General features: G+C 43.6%; 1 pseudogene; it reads right to left on the bottom strand.

The window, feature by feature from the left end:
• Window positions 1-4,708: 4,708 nt before the first annotated feature.
• On the bottom strand, window positions 4,709-5,876 carry LOC113245898 (protein OSCP1-like; annotated as a pseudogene).
• Between the last annotated feature and the right edge of the window lie 419 nt (window positions 5,877-6,295).

Below are 6,295 nucleotides of genomic sequence, written 5' to 3'. Positions count from 1 at the left end.
TTAAGTCCCTGTCGTGGCTGTCCAACAAGTCTCACTGAATTCAGTTTACCTTGCACAGCCATACCCAGGGCTGTAACAAGAAACTCTGAATGCCGTTACAATTCAGATCTGGAGAAGCTCTTTTTCAAGAGGCAGTAAACGTCAACATCTTTGAGGACATTTCTTCCAGGAATTGCTTTTCAGTGACCGTGCACACAAAAGATGGAGAGGAGAAACCACAAAAGACAGCAGACGTCTTGGCAAAGTCAGCAGGCTGCTCTGGGGGACTTAGGGGTTTGCACGAAGAAAACCTAGCCACAGCCATAGGTTTTATTGACAGCACCCTCTTGAAACTGCTCTGATCTTGAACACACAAGCCAAAAATAATTAAAGCACCAATTGACGAGCTTTTTAAAAAAGGTTAAAAACGCTCATTTGAAAGCCCCTGGGACAAAGAGTATACTACAGAGAAGTACAGTGGTCAGCTCAATACTCTAAGTACAGGCAAACTCGGGGCTGTCGCAAATGATGTATGGAACCTTTGAGACTTTGGAAAACCTACAAACAAGGCCATGCACATAAAGAGACAGAGCTGTCCTCGGTGGCTTCAGTTTCCATGTCTGATTTATCAGCCTCTTTTTTTTCTTGAAAACTCCTATCTTCTTCTCCTTCTAGATTTCAGGAAAATCCAGGATATCAGCCATGCTTTTACATAGAGTTGTTGCTTATTGCAGGAGAATTTGGAGACTGGACTTTGGGGCAAAACGTGAAGCCTTAAACATGGAGTTCAGGGAAAGTCCTCATGTTAATGGCATGAGTGCTTCCCTGGTCAGCCTTTGGGTCTTTCTTCCCCTTTGCTCTGGGAGCACTGGATTTGGACCTCCAGCCATAAGAGATGCTGCTCACTTCCTGAACTCTTCCAAATGCTTCCTCCCCGTGGGGAGTTCCCAGTTACAATGGAGTCTAATGGAATAGAGAATCTGAATCCATACTCATGTATAGGTGTTTGGGAGAACAAAAGAATCTAATGGAATCGATCATCAATTGGCAATTAAGACAAACATTCAAAAATGGTTAGCCAACCATGTAACAGCTTACACTTTAAAAAAGTGAAGCCCCATAATTCTGCCCTTACACTCACTAAAAAAATGTGTTGGGCCCACTGCTAGGGACATGTGGTATTCCCAGGCTAAAACAAGCCCAAGATGGAACTCTGTAAGAGGAACTGCTTGCCCAGTTTTGCCCACCCACCTTGCGCTCCAGAACCACAGGAAAATAGAGACCACGCGCCAAACCCACATGGAGGGATTCTTTAACTTGGGAATGAATACATACAACAAGGAGATTTGTTAAGAACGACTGACTCCAAATTCAAGAATGACGTTGTGTGTAGTTTCCTGTATTTTAACTTTGGAATGTGTGTGTGTGTGTGTGTGTGTGTGTGTGTGTGTAGTATAACAGAGTATAGTATAGGGTAGTAGAAATATGACTCTTTGGTTGTGACAGAACCTCAAAATGGCTTAAACAGAAAAAAAGCAACATTTTTTGGACTCAATAATAGTGGAGAGAAGCAGTTTGCTTCAGGCACACTGATGCTGTCACCTGGGCTTGGTCCCTGTCCATTTCTTAGCCCTGTTTTCTGCTATGTTGGACTTGCTCTTGGTCAGGTCCTCTCTGGGGGGCATCCTAGCAACGTCAGGCTTATACCCCCCAGGACTCACGTCCAGTGAACATACTTCCCTTCTCCAAGGGTCCTACTCAACCTGGGAACACAGGCCAGGACCTGCACCAATGACCATAGCTGGCATTGGCCAGGTAGTGCACTTGAGTGATGGGAAGTGGTGGCAGTCAACCCACCAAAATGCAAATACTGAGCATGCAGGAGGAAGATAAAGAGCGATATCAGGGGAACCTGACTGGCTCAGTAGGTAGAGTATGCAACTCTTGATCTTGGGGTTGTGAGTTTGAGCCCCATGTTGGGTATAGAGATTACTTAAAAATTATAAAATCTTTTAAAAAAAAAAAAGTCATACCAGTCAGAAAGAAGTGGTAAGCTGCTGAACTGGCAGAGATAGTGGGATCACCATCTAGTATAGCTCTAAGTGCCACTAAGATGGGTTCAAGATCTCTTCCTGGGATTTTGCCCTCTCTGGATGAGGACACATGCAGCACTGGCCACCTGATAACCTCAGAGGGTGTTGGCCTCAGGATGAGTCAAGGCTGTGGACAGGATCACAGAACCAATCTAGAGCCCCATGTATTAAGACAGAGTTATAATTAACTTGGATCCTGCCCTACTTCTGGACCATTCTATAAGATAATATAGTTCTCTTATTATTTAAGGAAGTTTGTGTTGAGTGTGTTGCTCACAGTCAAGAATGTCCTAACTCATGGATCTATAATCAAAAAGGTAAAAGACGAAAGCACATTAATTTTTTAACAGTGATATTTTTGTTATATCACGAGTTTTCTGAACCTGAATATTGGGCTGTGTCTCCTACATGGCAGTCAATTTGGGGACACATTGAAAATTCTCCTACTTTACCTCAGCTCATCAATGGAAAACATTTAGAGCAATCTTGGACTCTGAAAACAACTTATGGATATCTGAAATAATTCAATCAAAAGTTAAAATCCATGTAAGTATTTTTGCAATGGGGAGATCAGCTCACACCACCTTGAAGGAGTGATTTAGCCTCAACTGCGGAGAAACCAGGTATGGTATGCAGTAACTGGAATGCAATAGGAAGCATACAGCATCACTCATGAGGACTTGTCAAAAGTATTTAGCCTGAATTTAACCCTTTAGATCTAAATTCTGATATGTGGGAAACATAGGAGCTAGAGAAGTAAGTTAAACACCACCATGCGGAAACAGTTGAATCTAAAAGGCAGACAATTTATAGGACGGTAGTTGTATTAGTTAGCTCAGGTGCCATAACAAGATACTACAGACCGGAGGGCTTAAACAATGACATTTATTTTCTCCCAGCTTTGGAGGCTGGAAGTCCAAGGTCAAAGTGCCAGCAAGGTAAGTTTCGGGTGAGGCCTCTCCTCCTAATTCAAAGACAGTCACCTTCTTGCTGCGTCCTCACATGGCCTTTCCTCTGTGTGTGTGAGGGGAGAGAGAGGGAGGCTTCATGTCTCTTCCTCTTCTTATAAGAACACCAGTCCTACCAAATCAGGGCCCCAACCTCATGAGCTCATTTAACCTTGATCACCCCCCTAAAGGCTCTGCCTCCAGATATAAGTAGGTGTTAGGGCATCAACATATGAGTTTTAGGGAGACACAATTCATTGTTCAGTCTCTCCAACAATCAACAACATTAACAAAAAAGGTGAGGAGACCAATGAAAAGACACCTAGAGACATGACAGCCAAATACAATGTGTGGTCCTTGATTGGATCCTAGTTTAAACAAACCAGTTATAAAAGATGTTTTGGGGACAAAATTGAAGAAATTTGAATATAGATGGGATTAAGGAATTTTTAATCTTGTTAGATATTATAATGGTGTTGTGACTATGTGGGACATTTTCTGCATTTTTCCAGAGTTGTATCATGAAGCATTTAGGAGTACATGTATGATATATGTAATTTATTTTACAATGCTTTACAAACAACAGACATAGCAAATATGGGAAAAATGATTCTCTTTCCATCTTTTTTTTTTTTTTTTAGTACTTTCTTCACCCAACATGGGGCTTGAACTCATGACTCCGAAATCAAGTCATATGCTCTTCTGACTGAGCCAGCCAGGTGGCCCAGAGGAAAAGTAATTCTTAAATCTAGCTGATGGGTACTTTTCTCTATACTTGACATTTCTATAACTTAAAAAAATACACACAATTCTTTCAAAAATAATTTTCTTATAAAATGCTACCATATCATTTCCGTATGAAGTTCTGCTAAAATTATAAGGTATCTTATATAGATTTATTAATACTTTTACAATTAAAAAACAGACATTATACATTTGTTTTCTAGAGTGCTGAATCAAATTGCCACAACTGATTGGCTTAAAACAACACAAATGTGTCCCCTTACAGCTCTAGGGGTGAAAGTCCAAAAAGTGTGAGTGGGGTCACGTCTCTCTGAAGGCTCTAGAGGACGACATTCCCCTGCTCTTCCAGCCTGTGGCGGTGGCTTTCAGTCCTTGGTGTTCCTCAGTGTATAGCGTCATCACATGGCCCTCACCCTGCGTGTCTGGGTATCTGTGTCTTTTCTTTTTATAAGGACACCAGTCATACTGGATTAAGGGCCCACCAACCGGTATGACTTCACCTTCACTTAACCAATAACATCGGCAGTGACCTTACTTCTAATTAAGATTCTGGCAAGAATGTGATTTTTTTTTTTTTAAGAACATGATTTTTGGTGGACACTATTCAACCCAGTACATATTACCTCAGGGATTCTTGCACATCTTCCTGGACCTATTTGGCCAGGTTGTCCCACCAGGTCATTCCCGGTTATATTTAAAATTCCTGAAGGGCAAATTTGTCCCCAGAAGTATTGAAATAAGATGTAAATGGATGGCTTAATACAGGACCAGAGATGCGGATTCCGGGTTTGTGTCAGGGGTACCATGAGGATAATCTCTGAATACACTTCTTTACCTCTTCATATCATACTGTGCTTTATTTTTATTTATTTATTTATTTTCCAATTTAAAAGTCAGAATCTATTTTGCTGAAAACATGTGTACGCGTGTGCCAGGCCAGCACAGCTATAACTCATCCATCATGGCGAGCAGATCGTCCCCCTTGCTGGTGCTCTGCCTCGACTGGTCCGTGACCTCAAACTCCCCCATGATGCGAGCCAGCTCCTCGTTCTTTTGCTGGTCCTGAGTAGCTTGCATGTTGATAACCTCATAGGATAACTCTTCTGGCCTGGTTAGCGCTGCTTTTTCCTTCTCTTCATTGGTGGTGAAGAGATTCAACCAGAATCCTGGCTCAGGGCCACTGGGTTTCTTAATCTCCATTCCTCCCATTTGCCTGGCCAAGAAATTCAGCTCTTCTTTAGCAAGCGGGTTTGGAGCAATGCTTTCCTGTGTCCGGGAAGCTAAGCTTTTGGATGCTCCAGACATGTGGGTTTCCACGGGCCGGTTCATACTGTACCTATTGGTTCCCAGTTTCAGGACTCGGTCTCCATAAAGTTCAAAAGAACCTTTTTTTGGTGCAGTGACATAGTGCCCACCGCGCTTGAATTCTACCTTCTTCACTTCTTTGCCTTTGTTGTTGAACATTCTGATGAGTCCAGGAACTTCAGTTCCCCAGGGAACGGGCCGGACACCGGCAACACAAAGCGACCATTAGAATTCTGGACTTTGTCCTTTAGAAATATGGACTTTGTCCTTTAGAAATATGGATGTGCGGGTCCTGGAAGAAGATGAGGAGGGTCTGGCAAATCAGCTGGAACTCCCCCGCAGGGAGTCCTCCATATACCTCAGTCAGCTGCCGGAAAGTCTCCTCCACCTGATGCTGGATGGCTGGGGAGTCTTGGATGAAACCCTTGATGGTGTCTAAATGATTGGAAGTGACCAACAACACATCCTTGGGGCGGGGACACAGCAGTACTTGGTATTTGAAAGCCATAGTCATCAGGTCATAGAGCTTATCCATGCTGGCCTGGTTCAGCCTCATAATGGAGGCATGAGCCAGGCGGTCATAGACAGTCCTCAGGGCCTTCTTGGAGTAGAGCTCTTGGGGTTTGAACAATTCCTCCATAAACTTTCAATTGAACATGGTTGAAAGGATGTCATTCAGAACTTTGTGGGCCTTGTCTCTCAGGATGTTTTGGGCCCGCAGCCACTGGTCCAGGATGTAAAGCATCTCCCCACCCAAGTTCAAGAAGAGCAGCGGTAGTGTCCACACTAACATGGTGTCAGATGCTGGCGGGGCAGGCGAAGGGCCACGGGGCTGGGTAGCCCCATACTGTGCTTTAAAACAAGAAAGTTTAGAGATTTCTGGGTTTTTTTTAAGATTTTATTTATTTATTTATTTATTTATTTGACAGAGAGACAGCCAGCAAGAGAGGGAACGCAAGCAGGGGGAGTGGGAGAGGAAGAAGCAGGCTCCCAGTGGAGGAGCCTGATGTGGGGCTTGATCCCAGAACGCTGGGATCACGCCTTGAGCTGAAGCAGATGCTTAGTTTAGAGATTTCTATAACTTTTAAATATGAAGCATTTTGGTTTTAGAATTTATTTGCTTAGGGGCGCCTGGGTGGCACAGCGGTTAAGCGCCTGCCTTCGGCTCAGGGCATGATCCCGGCGTTATGGGATCGAGCCCCACATCAGGCTCCTCCACTGGGAGCC

This window comes from Ursus arctos, unplaced genomic scaffold, assembly GCF_023065955.2.
Source record: "Ursus arctos isolate Adak ecotype North America unplaced genomic scaffold, UrsArc2.0 scaffold_34, whole genome shotgun sequence".
NCBI classification, from domain to species: domain Eukaryota; kingdom Metazoa; phylum Chordata; class Mammalia; order Carnivora; family Ursidae; genus Ursus; species Ursus arctos.
This window is presented reverse-complemented; position numbering and strand designations above follow the sequence as displayed.